A 14,350-nucleotide genomic window follows, 5' to 3' on the forward strand; every position below is an offset into this window, starting at 1 on the left:
ACATCCTTGAGGTGTCACAATAATGTGATTGCAATCCCGTCGTTAGCAGCGTAAAAACGCAGGTGAAGATTGCCAGGCACGCGACGTAAAAAGCCTCTCCGGACGCGCCACCACGGAAAGTCGCCTCGGCTGCGTCCATGGATGATGATGATAAGTGGTTCTTGAGGGAAAGGGAAAGGTTAGCGCTATCTTCTGCAGCCCTTCAGGGAGCACGGCTCAGCGCCAACGGGGAGGGGTAAGTGGGAGCGAAAGAAGGGATAGAGTGGAGTCGCCATGGCTGGGCGAAGCAAAACCGGCAGGCATAGGCGGCACGTATCAGGCCGAGATGGAAGGCCTTGGTGTGCCGCAGAGTCTGCAGGGGTGTTGTGCCAGGCCGGTCAGGCCCGGGGTGGGGTGGGAGGCCGTGAGGCCTTCCCGCTTGTAGAAATGTCCTTAGAGGCGTGCGGAGAGCCCTGACGAGTCAAGGAACTCCACGACGCCTCGAAGTGCAGAAAGGTGGTGTCGGCCGGGGAAGAGGAGATCTTCCTCCTTGCCAGAGGGGAGGCCCAGGCGGCGGAACTCCCGCAGGAGTGGGCCCCGCTGCTGGAGGTACGCCGGGCAGGCCAGCAGGAGATGTTCGATCGTCTCCGGCTCCCCGCGCAGGATGCGTCCATGGAGGAAGGAGGAAGGAAACAAAACATGCTGCGTCGAACGGAGGGAGAGAGAGAGACCGGAAGCCACCAAAAATGCTTTGGTCGCTTGCCCGCGAGAGGCGCCGTCAAATCATTTCCGGTGCGCATGCGCACAAGACTCCCGTGAAAAAGGCCCATTTCAAAAAAGTTCACCGAAAGTTCAGGCGAACTTTCTGCGCTGTGCTTTTTTTTTTTTTTTTTGTCACAGCGGAGCTGTTAGAACCTCACTGTAAATAGTAGAAAAATGACGCCTATTTCTGCTTCATTTTCCTTAATAAACCATTACTACTACTTATAGCGAGGTTTTAACAGCTCCGCTGTAACAACGTGCGCTATAATGATTATTCCGTCGTCCGTAGCTTCGCCGAGCTGGGGGAGAGAGAGTGAAAGCAGAGCATAAAAATAGCATCGCGCAGCATAGCGGATGCGAGGTGGAGGTACAGTGTAGTGGAGGGGAGGAGTGAGGCAGTTGGTAGTGGGATGTGTAGAGCAGCTGCCGACGCCGACCGCGTTTCCCTGCGTTCGCGCCGAACGCGCCCGGTGTCCGTGACTGCAGTCGATGCCTCTGGCGGCTGCTCGGCAGGTTTCGACCAGAAAACTGGACACTCGTCGCTTCCGAAAGCATGAAGCGAGAGCTAGGGAAGCTGTAGCCAAGCGTCGCAGAAGCGAAGATCCCGAGTTTAGATTGAGGGAAGCCGAGAGTTCACGTAGGTGAAAAAACCCAGCAAAAGTTAGACTATGCACTATGTGTGTGGTTTGCCACTACGTGCTTTACTAGGTTTTCCCCACCTCCGCTGGTCTCTGGTGTTTGCGATAGCAGAGCCACGCATAATTTTTTTTAGATAGTTTGCCTAACGGAATAAACTACTAATTATACAAATATAGTGCGGTACGTGATCTCATGGGATGAAGGCCCACTGTTTGCAGGTAGCGCTGCTGTGATCAGTGCAGTGTCCCTGCGGGAGCATATATACAGCAAAACTATGTCAGTGCATGTGCAGCGAAAGCAGCAGACGACACAGCGGCGGCAACCACGAGAGATCGAAGCCACTATACATATAATCGACTATATTCGTATACGCGGCCCGCGAGCGCGTCCCGAGACAAACGAAAAAGGCGCTTATGAAAAGATGGTAAAGGAGTTTGATACCACCGTGCAGACCACGATACGTGGCAGCATTGCAAGTGCAATCGACGGTGTCCAAATCCGGATGGATGAGGCTGAACAATTTAAATCGGGTGGCGGCATACGCCACGTACCAAGCCGTGACTATTAACATCTTTTGTACATTGTGGTGGGTGAAATTTCAACCCTGCCTTGATTTTAGCCACCAATCAGATAACCTCCGTTTGGTTATTTCTACCCGCTTAAAATCTATTTGCCTTCACTGACCAGTGTCACCCAATACTTGAAAAACCCCAATGTTTTGAAAAAAAAATCAGCCCCGTTACTTTGCACTGTAGGGCTAAGCCCTTTACAGAAAAGTATGAGGTGTTCCGCCGTTTCCTCTTCCTCTCCACACGCACCGCACAACGTGTCTATACCTTGATACTTGACTCGATCGGTACATCTTAGTCCGCAATACTTCAAACAACAGCAACTCGAGCTTTCCCCTAGAATTATCATAGATATTTTCTTTGGCAATTTCTTGCTTGAAAGTTCTGTATGTTCCCAGTGCTCATTTCGTCTGCATCCCTGTTTTCCATAGACCCCTCTCTGTTTCTTTAACCTTTTTCTTAACCGGTGCTTCTTGGTTTGCACCCCTCCTGCAGTCCAAATATTTGATTGACAATTTTCTAGCTGGTCAGCTTCCTCCATTTTGTGTCAACATTCCTCATGTACAAATAACTCAAAACTCTCCTTGCGCCCCGTAGGGTGGCGCCCTCTGGATTTAAATGTGGATCTTGCTCCCTTGCTGGTTAAATGCGGCGGAAGCGATTTCAAGAGCCGGAAATACGTCATAGAAGTAGGGACCGCAATATCATTCGGTCGCTATTAGCGCGGTTAGTGTGACTTTTTTCACGTTGTATTTGTCGCCGATTTGTTTCCTGCTGAGGACCATGCACTTTCTTAAGAAAAATCTGTCTATAGAAAACGCCATTGCCACGCGACGCTATGCTGAACGGACGAAGCAGAATGCTGAAACCAAATTCAGCAGCAGGAGACGTTATAAAACAATTGAGCTGCACGAATGGATGGCTTACCACGGGCTATTCGCGCTATTAGCGACAAAAAGATTGAACAAAGCTTCACGATTATAGGGAAGTGGTAGCACGTGCTACCACTTCCCCATAATCGTGAGCGTACCGTCTGCTGAATTTCTTCCTTTCAAGCTTGTAGTAATTAACTCACGATAACACGTACAGTGCACCACGACTGGACGAGGACAGAAGTATTTCACGTACACAGCGCTGTGTGTGGTGGTCAAATTCTTCTCTGTCCTCGTCCAGTCGTGCTGCAGTGTGTTACCATAAATTTCAACTAATTATCACAACTCAAATCAACTGCAGGGGGCGCTGCGAGAACTGGCCGCGTTGAACAAGGTATCTGGGCCTATAGAGATACAGCAGGGGCTTAGGCAGGGGTGCCCTCTCTCACCTCTGTTGTTCATGCTGTATTTACAAGGATTAGTGAAAAAATTAGAGAGGAGCGGACTTGGCTTCAACCTTTCCTATTTCAAGCAAGGAGAATGGATTAAACAGTCATTACCAGGACTGATGTATGCGGATGACATTGTACTTATGGCTGACAGCAAGAAAAACTTGCAGAGATTAATGGACATCTGTGGTAAAGAGGGAGATAGCTTAGGTTTGAAGTTTAGTAAAGAAAAATCGGCAGTCATGACTTTTAATGATAAGCAGGGCAGCGAGCATAGGATACAGGAGGTTACGCTGGAGGTGGTGGATAAGTACAAATATCTTGGAGTGTGGATAAACAATGGGGCTGAGTACCTAACGGAACATGAAAAATATGTGACGGCTAAAGGTAGCAGAAATGCAGCTGTGATGAAAAATAGGGCACTGTGGAATTACAATAGGTACGAAGTGGTGAGAGGGATTTGGAAAGGGGTGATGGTCCCTAGTTTGACTTTCGGCAATGCGGTCCTGTGCATGAGATCAGAGGTTCGAGCAAGGTTGGAAGCTAAGCAGCGAGGGGTAGGTATAGACTGGCTCTGGGAGCACACGGAAATACACCAAATCAGGGGGTACAGGGTGACATGGGATGGACGTCATTCGAGGGCAGGGAAGCCAGCAGCAAGATAGAATTTGAGGAGCGATTGAGAGAAATGGCAGAAAAGCGGTGGGCAAGGAGAGTTTTCAGTTATTTGTACATGAGGAATGTTGATACAAAATGCAGGAAGCTGACCAGAAAACTGTCAATCAAATATTTGGACTGCAGTAGGGGTGCAAACCAGGAAACAGCGGTTAAGGAAAAGGTTAAGGAAACAGAGAGGGGTCTGTGGAAAACAGGGATGCAGACGAAATCAGCACTGGGAACATACCGAACTTTCAAGCAAGAAATTGCCAAAGAAAATATCTACGATAATTCTAGGGGAAGCTATTTGTTGTTTGAAGCCAGGACGGGAGTATTGCGGACTAAGATGTACCGAGTCAAGTACCAAGGTATAGACACGTTGTGCTGTGCGTGTGGAGAAGAAGAGGAAACGGCTGAACACCTCATACTTTTCTGTAAAGGGCTTAACCCTACAGTGCAAGGCAACGGGGCTGATTTTTTCAAAGCATTGGGGTTTAGGGACAGTGAAGGCAAAATAGACTTTAAGCGGGTAGAAATAACCAAACAGAGGTTATCTGATTGGTGGATAAAATTAAGGCAGGGGTGAAATTTCACCCACCACAAAGTACAAATTATCTTAATAGTCATGGCTAGGTGGCGTATGTCACCGCCCGATTTAAAGGGTTCAGCCTCATCCATCCATCCATCCATCCATCCAGATGCCTCCGCTGTAGTTTGGCTGCTGCCGGAGCTAGCGAGTGCGCTCGGTTTGCATGGTTCTGTTCGGTTATTTTAGCTCCACGGCTCATTTCTGTTTGTATTCACGCTGTGCAGTTGTACCTCTTTGTGGTGACAATAGTTTTACACGTTGCCATGTCGTAAGAAGCCATGGCAAGTCGCATGAAACGACAGACGCACTCTTTTGCGCCGGGCTGCACAACAGGCTATATTTCTGCTAGAAAAGCAGAAAAAAAAACATCCCTTTTCTCGGTGCCTGATGACGATGAGGCACTTAAAGCGTGGCAGCGGCCCGGGCTCCGTGCATATAAGGCCTTAAACAGGACTTGGAAGATCTGCGAGCTGCACTTCGAACCCCAGTTGAATCATCTACAGGGTGTCCCAACTATCATGCAACAAGATTTAAAAATAACATAATGCCCCGTATCTGGACAGAACCAAGGCAATGTTGTTTGCCGTCGCTTGTAGATACTCCGATTATTTTTTTTTGCATTCCGCTTAATTACATAATTAGTCTTAATCAACTTCTCGAATATTACAATTAGACGAAAAGCGTCAATGTGAAAATTGTAGAACAACTTAATAAACTACCGATACAACTTTCTTTTGCTCAATACGTGCTACATAAGTGTTTTTCCGAGCGTGAAAGAAGCCAGCGAATACACGCAAAGTGCCTCGAGCGGCCAGTCGCGCGGCAATTTTGCGTGTATTCGCGGGCTTCTTTCACGCTTGGAAAAACACTTTTATGTAGCACGTATTGAGCTTCAGAAAGCTGTATCGGAAGTTTTTCAAGTTGCTCTACCATTTTCAAATTGATACATTTCATCTAATCATATTATTTCAGAAGTTGATTAATTAATGAAGACTAATTATGCAATTAGGCGGTATGCAAAGATAATCTGAGTATCTACAAGGGACGGCAAACAACATTGACTTGTTTCTGTACAGCTACGGGGCATTTGCATATATTTAAATCTTGTTGCATCATAGTTGGGACACCCTGTATAATGGATCATATAATCAAGTGCTGTATGTCGTCCTTTTGAGTATTCTTCATGTCCCCGCCGTTCTAGTTCATCAGCGACTAAAATAAGTTTGTTTACTTAACTCCTATGTGGAATGATTTCTAAAGCATCATATATTGGTATTAACCAATTTGACGAGCAGGATGCAGTGCGTCGCAGTAATATGACCTAAGCAGCTCTTCACTGCGAGCCTCGAAATCGGTGCAGCTTTTTTTACCCACACCACTAGCATAATCTTCTTCGCATTAGCTGAAATCATTCTTTTTTTCACTCCCGACGATTCGGGAAAGCACGAAGAACGCGTTCGACCGAGACGAGCGAAAAATATTTGTACCGGTAGTGACGTGCCCGAATCTAATGCATTTTAACACTTAACCGCTCATCAGAGGATAGCTGCTATTCATTTATTGTCTCCGCTACTAACAAGGCACGATATGCATTAGCTTAACGCTAGTTATGTCAAATATGCGACCGCTAATTGCGAACAGAAACGCCCGCTTCGAAACCCGCGGCACCAACCGCCGTGCTTCCGCGCCCGGTGAGCGATCTTGCTGTCGACTGCAGCGCCGCCGCTGCTGTCATGATTGCTTGCAACACTCCGCCGCCGCTGTTGCTCTCACCTCCCCCTTCTAGCCACCGTAACGTGCACCTAAATCTACGTACACGGTCGTTTTCGCACTTGGCTCCCATCGAAATGCGGCCAATTTCAGTTGTAGCAATTCTGCTGCGCGCATGAGGTGCGACGGTCGAGGTCGAATATTAACCGTATAGCATGCTTTCGCGTTCGAACCGAGTCAGATCGAATTAACAGTAGCCGGCTAGCTCATTCTTGCACTCGGAGTGCTGACAGGCATTTTCCTCGTGGCACGGCAGCCACAATTTTGGCAAAAATTGGAAAAGCTTGCGCTAAGACGTGCAAGGCTTAAGAACAGCGGAGCGACAATCATGTTATTCTTGTAGCTTTACTAAGCTTTTGCTAGGTTTTTGGTCACAGACGCGGCACGCATGTCCAAACTCTACGTTGAGGAATTCCCGCTCGAAACGGCCGTACGCTCCTCCCATGGACTTACACGAGCTCGGCGTCGTGATGCCTCGGCTTCTCTGTCGTCTGGGTTTTCGCGCATGTTCCGCACACCGATCCGCCTTCGTTCCCTTTCTTGTGGAGATGGGTTTGCGCAAGGCTTACCCTGCGAGCGACGGTCTGAAAAGGGCGCGACGCTCCTCCACTCCGCAACGCACAAAGGCGCTACGGCAGGGTTCGTCGACTCTCCGACACGGCGCAGAGAAGGCTCCGGAGTCATATCACCAACAAACACGGGTTTATTCACCCAAAATATAGCACAGTGTGACAGTCACGGCGCTTACGGGCCAAGGCTCACCGCAAGACCGATCGAGTACGCGCGCCCGCTGCGCTACGGCTAACGGGTAACGCGTCCCAGTGACGTGTTCTCGCGGGGAAAGTCCAATCCCGGGGGGAGAAGCACGGTTTGCGCGGGAAAGTAGCTCCAGCACGCTAGCCATGGAGGAAAGAACATGACGCTAACCGTGTCCGCCATGTTGCCGTTACGGCGGCGGTTCCCGGAGATCGAGCTAAGCGCCACGCGCGAGCTGCGGGACGAGGCGCGGGAAGGCACTTCGATCCCCACATTCTCGGTCGGCGTATCCGGGATCTTTGACTCGGCGCCGTTGCTTGGCTAAGGCTTCCTCGGCTCTCTGTGTACTATTCTAGCCACCGTAGTGCAGGATCAGCTCGATGCCGGCGATTGCATTCTTGTTTGGCCAAGCGGCGTGATTCCCGGAAAACGGCCTCTTCCTCGGGAGTGCGGTTCTCCCTCGGTCTCCCCATGGCATGCAACTACCGCCTGCACACAGCAACCCCACCTCCACATCTGCTACATACAGACGCGCTGCGCGCATTGTCTAGGCGCGGAGTCTTGCGAAACTATCGCACAGCTGCTATGTGGTTGCTAGGCAACGCAGTGGCGTTATAGCTCGGCGAGGTTTTTGCGACTCGCGGCCGGCTTAAACAGCTCCGCTGTTAAAAATGACGTTCTCAATACAACCAGAGCACACGCTGGACAACGTCAGCAACGAAATGTGCGACATGGGAACACAGGAGACCGCAGCCAATGCCGCAGCACACCTGTACCACAGTGGCCATGACATTGCATTGGTTTCCGGAAAGTGCGCTGCGGCTACGCCTCTGACCTGGCACTGCAGTGAACTAGCGAAAAAAAAAGTGCGGGCGAATCGAACAGACTTAATGATCGTTATGCGTATTTTGAAGTCGCTACACCTGACGTAAATCCGCTAAGCATTGAAACCGCGCGCGAACGGTAATGGTAGAGTGACCTAGAATATGGGAGAGTGTCCAAAGCGCCGGCTCCGGCGAGGGCCTTTTTCTGTGAACTGCCGCGCGGCGCCGCTGCTGCTCCGGACCCGTGGGCTTTTCGCGCTCGCGAAGCACGCGGGAAGCGAGGGTCGTCTGCTACGCGCTGTAGTTTTATGCGTTCATTTTCCACGCAAAGCACATAAACTCTATTTAACTTCAACAGTGTGGTGCTGCATGGAGCTCACCCATCTTTGAGCGTTTCTTTATGCTTGGCAGCAATATAATGCAAAAACTAACGTATCAAACTCATCAGCGCGGCCTAGCTCCGGTGCTAGAGTTCGAGAACGGTATTACGGTAACTGTGCGTGCGTAGAAACTCGCTAAATGAGCCCGCGCAAGGAAAGAACGTAAAAAAGAAACTATTCGCATGGGTACGCGGGCAATAGCACCATGCTTGCAAGAATAATAGTAAGAAAAAAAGTAAATTACTCGCGCAGTCAAGTGAAATACTTGCGTGCGTGCAGTGACCGCTTCGCTCACCATTACGCGCTTTTCGCTCACGGTCAGTAGTGGTTTACAGCTATATGCATATGTATTTATTCGAATATTTTTTAGGCACGACAATATTTTATTATGAACAGAGCAGTGTGAGAAGGTGCAAGGGATGCAAGAGAAAGAGCAAAGACGGGCCTAACGCCGCAATATTGTTGGCTTATTTCGCTTCAGAGATTGTGTACACGAACAATTCTTGCTGTACGCTATCTCTTCAATACAAACTTCGCGCATGATGTACCTTAAAGTTCACCGTGAGCGAAGGTTTTTTAAAATTCAGAAATTCGATCCAGCCAATATTATAGCTAAACAAATATATTTATTTTTCGACATTGAAATGAATAGATAGCTACTACTAGCTGGCCTAGCCATTTACTAATTTGTTATGTAAAAGTTATTACTGCAATAACCTTGTTTTAATAATCCGTGAATCCTACCTGAAATTACCAACATGTAACTTCTCATTAAATCATAGTGATTGTGTAACGTGTGATTTTTTTGCGTAAACTAACAAGCCGTCATGGCGCGTGACGATGTTTGTGCTTGCATTATATTGAGTGGAAAATCGTCTTGAAAATTACTGTCTTTGATGCACTACAAATATCGCTATTGATTCTACGTATCCCTAAAATAGTTACCTTCAATAACAGCACAAAATGAAAAGTTTATGTTCTGGTGATTTGTTGCATCTTTCATTACGTAACTATAAGTACGTAGTTAGTGATCAGTAAGTATATTTGGTGTGTACGAACCAGCGAGCATACGCAATAAATATTCCTAAAGTTACTTTCATGTTAAAATTCGCGTAGTGTTTGCGCTCTTGCAACACCAGAAGGCGAAAGACGAGTTGCACATACGTAATCCATAATGTTCGTTTTCAGACGCTTGCTCGTAATTATGAAATATGAGGCATACATATACAATGTTGCACTGTTAGCGTTTCATTTATTTTCGTCTGTCTTGTTTTTTTTTTTTCCGCGTCTATTTCTCGCGTACCCTTTACATATACACGCCGTGCTATAGCTTCGTGGCTTTGGTAGGTTGTACTGCTAAGCTCGAGGACGCGAGTTCGATTCCCGGCCACGGCGGCTTACATTTCGATGGAGGCGAAATGCATAAAACACCCGTGTACCGAGATTTAGGTGCACGTTAAAGAACCCCAGGTGGTCGAAATTAACAGAGCCCTCCATTGCGGCGTCTCTCATAGCCATATTGTGATTTTAGGGTGTAAAACCCCAGAAATTTGCTGGGGTTTATTGTTAATGTTCGTACTATTATTAGCTATCTTTTATATTATTATGTACAATGTTTGTACTATTATTACCCTTTACCTGTGCTCTCAGTTCTTCTTGATATATGGGCAAGTTCGACACGTTGAGATCGAGATTGACATTCAACACGTTTTTATCGTCACACCCGCAGCATCAGAAGGATTTCTGGCCGTCGTCATATGACCACACGTCATATTGTTATCGTTAATCGTGACATGAGTGCAATTATGTCAAGTTACTAATGCCATGACCCATCAGTCATCTTAGCCACACATTAGTGCCTTTCCACACTATACTTATATATACCAAGTGAACGAGCCGCGAGAGTTGCGCGGTTTCTATTTATTTTTGGTACCGGGGCATCGGCCAACAGACACATTCCGCTTCCCAAGAGCCCAGTTAAGAATTTCGCCTTAATAAAGAAACAACAGAGCACGGGATGCAGTCTTGTAAAGCAAATCGAATGCAATAAATAAATGAAAGGAAACGATAGGATGTAAAAGCGTTAGCATGAGCTAGCCATATATGCTACGTTCTCTTGGTTATTATCGCGGTCTCCAGCTTATTTTCTTCTGCAGCACGTTCACGTTGCTCATTCCACGCATAACTAAATGAAATAAGCGCGCGGAATGCGTTACTCAAACAGCCGCGTAAGCGCGGACCAAGCGAGCTAGAAGGAAATAGACAAAATACCCGTATTCACAGCCGGCAAACGCGTTCTCTGTGCGGTAAGTCACTGCGGTATTACCTTGCGGTGACGTGGTACTTAATATATCCCAAATTATCGCGATGTTTGCTAATAGCAACGAAAATATCAGGCTCGTAGCAGACGCCCACCGCCTTGGCGCGGCTTCCGCAGCGGAGAAAGCCCACGGGTCCGGTACAGCAGCGCCGCGGCGCGGGAGTTCACACAAAAAGCTCCTCCCATGCATTCGAGCTGCGCTTTGGACACTCTCCCATATTCTAGGTCACTCTAGTAATGGTAGAAAAAATGCGAACAGGATGGTTGGATGCTATGAGTAGGGTGGCTAGAAGGGGAGGTGTGAATGGCAGCGTCTCCTGTGCCGCAGTGCACTCTAGACGAGTCCACACGGACACGGCTCCAGCAACGCACGGAAGTGACGTCACTTTAATAAATTAAACTAAAAACAAGCGAAATATATAAAATCTTACTAGACAATGCGTTGAACTTACATCGATATGAAAGAAAGTTGTCTTACGCGTTAATTAATATACACATTTTGATTAAGGACATCATCGCAAAACGTTTTCAACCATACTAGTCATGGGTTCCTGTATAATAATAGTTAGCGTTCAGTATTACAAGACAGCAAAATATTATATTAGCTATTAGGTGCCTGCAGAGAAAGAAAGCAATTTTATTGACCATCTTGCGCGCTGTATTTCCCGCGCGGCACCCGAGAGCCCTAGGGAACAGGCACGCTTTTCCCCCGTTTTCTCTCAGGCGCAAGTCACTTGGCGACCGTGTGTGCAGCAGACGACAACAAGCGCTGCAAGCGTACACTACATGTCGACGTTTACACAGCCGCATGCTGTGTTTACAGCATTCACCGAACGCCGCAATATAGACTTACATACAGTGTGACGGATACGTGAAACTGCAGCCCTTGCACTGTCACTCGAATGTTACCTCAAAGGGTCGGGTCCATATTGGCTAGCTGTCTACGTTAGGAAAACTAAGTCTGTCACCGCGAGGCGTTTGCGAGATCGAAGCAACCAGTGAAGCTATTCTTGTGTAGTATGATCATCCACTGGCCTCCTGACACCGCGTTTGCTGCAGCGCTGTGCGTCTTATTGCCATCATAGCTACGCAAACATTACTGACTCGTACCGCGGAGAAACCGATGCGGCAGCCACCATTGCGCACGCACTGCACCACAGCTCAGAAGCTTTATTTTCCCGCGTCCCCGGGATTAGCCGCGTCCTCGTGCGTATCGTTCAGTAAAATGAGCCGATTCTCGATAGAGTAATAGTAAATTGGGCCGATCCCGGAGATCTTGAAAATGCATTAAAAACTGTACTGAAAGGTGACTCAGTCGTGGGTCTTGTTTGGTGGTCTTGAAAGGCTAAAACGAAAGCGAAGCCGCGCTTTGCCATTGGCTAATTATCAATTAAGGGAACACATTATGAGGCCAGGCAAAGAATTCACCTGGGAGGGTGGGAGCTGCAAATTTTGAACATGTTTCCTAGTAATGCACATTATAAGATTCTTTTATATGAAATGGCTGAACAAAAACAACTCAACTGCAAGTATGTTCCACAATGCCATTATCATTCTGAGCTTAAAGCTTTCTTAAATTTCTGTAATAGGTCTGCCCGGGATCTGGATCGAACTTGATCTAATTATATATACACAAGATATTAAAACACTTAATTGAACCCTGAAACACTATAATTATCCTTGAAATTATAACAAAATCTGTCATTGCGGGCATCTTCGTACTGCATTAAAAAAAAGCCATTGTAATTCCTCTTCTCAAGGAAGCAAGGGATCCATCTTCGGCAGCTAGCTACATGGCTGTGGTACTTACTATAGCTGTCTATGCATTTCTAGAAATTAAGCTACTTAATCCTTAATCAGTGCGGCGTTAGGGAGGGCAAGTTGACGATCAACCACAATTGGTATACACTGAGCCCATCAGATTCTCTCTATCTACATTCCGAGATATGGAAAAAGCTTGTACGTGACCCAACTTTGCGCTGTGGCATCTTGTGAGAATTACCAGAAATGGGCATCTGTGACATGCTGATCATAGCAAAACTATGTGAGCCCATCTCACCCCGATGTTATATTTTCCATCATGTACAAGGCTGAAACGCCCAACTCACTACTATTTGAATTGCAAACCTCACACGATGCCATCAAGTCCATCAGTACAGCACCCAACATCACAATAGTGCAAATCACTCCTTGATCACTTACGACAAAAGACTCAATGGGCACGTTAAGTTAGCACGCTCCAAACTCCAAAGGAGCACGCTCGAGTGCGCTCGAGTGCAACGTCTTCGAAACTTAACTTAACGTCATTTTTACGGAAGCCGTGCAGGCACGCTCTCTCGCGCACCATTTCCAGGGTGGAGCGCGTAGAGCGCACTCCGTAATTACACACTGGAAGTCGCTTTTTAGCTGTTAAGTTTAAAAGAGCGCACTCTGCTTGCTAAAGCGCGCTCGAGCGCCTTAACGTGCCCAATTACTTACTGCAGTGAAGCACCTCAAATAAGTTACAATTAAAAATGCTACAAATCTGTCAATAAATCTACAGACTCTACAACTCCTCACATCTCATTATTGAGGTGCACTGAGTACAAGGGCATAGACGGAATTGGTTCAACCACTTGGGCAGACCAATTGGCTCAATCACCTGCCTCATATGTGACACCTAGCTGTATTCCTTCCATCTGATCGCCATGCTCTCCACTACGCACTGAAATCTAACCTCTGGTGGTACACATATATATGCGCCTTACTTCCCCGGTATGTATGCTTCGTTCCCTGTGATCTTACATGGGCACAGGAAGTATCTCTTTATAAACTTTGGCCTGGAGTGACCCTTACACCATCCATCCACTGGCGTTAGGGATCGCCTAAAATTGACTAAGAAATGTGCTCCAAGTGCTCGGCTCCTGTAGCAAAGTCAGTTGCATATAGCCAGGGGGGGGGCACAATGGACGCGTCCCCTCCCTGAAATGTCTGTGTATGTTTGTGGTTGGCAAAGCCCCATTCCACCCCTCCCCCACCTCCCAGTCCCCAGTCAAGTGTGTCACTTCGTAGACTTATGCTATAGTTCACTCAGATCTTTGAGGCATTTATACAACGGACCACTGTCGGAGGACCTCTTGCTGGGCGCATGGCCACAGAGTTGGCAGACGATAGAGACAATGCGTGCTCTTTCAGGTTTCTTAGGCGACACGGGCCTGGACTCACGATTGTGATAACATTTATGCAATGTGTCCTTTCACCTCGTTCCTCCCATTGTCATCCCCCATTGTGACCCTCTTTCTTCCCCTCTTCCCCTTCCCTTACGTAGAGTAGCAGGCCAGATGTTCCATTTTCCGGCCGACCTCTCTACATTTTCAAATCATTAAACTACTTCTTCTTCACTCAGATCCTGAACACCGCTGCCACACTGTAGTAGAGGATATGTCGAATACTCTGATCTGACGTGCAGACTGCCATTCACAATGCATGTTAGGACCATTGCTGCCAGATCTTAGACATATCGATTCTTAAAAATAGTTTAATGACCCCTGCTAAACATTTGCCACCTTGACAGTGGCAGTGCAAAGAGTGTGACACCTAATTTCTTAAACTTCCAAGCATGTGCTAGGTTTGCATTTATACGACTGCACTATCTAGAACTGAAATATAAGTATGCATGCTCAGAGTTTTTCACTGGCGCCTCAAACTCACAAGCAAGAGTGTTGTTTGCAGCACTGGGACTTTCTTTTATTTCATGTGAGGCTGTTAATCTGCAAACAAGCATTCTTACAACTGAAGCACTATC

Source organism: Dermacentor silvarum, chromosome 5 (assembly GCF_013339745.2).
Source record: "Dermacentor silvarum isolate Dsil-2018 chromosome 5, BIME_Dsil_1.4, whole genome shotgun sequence".
Lineage (NCBI taxonomy): Eukaryota > Metazoa > Arthropoda > Arachnida > Ixodida > Ixodidae > Dermacentor > Dermacentor silvarum.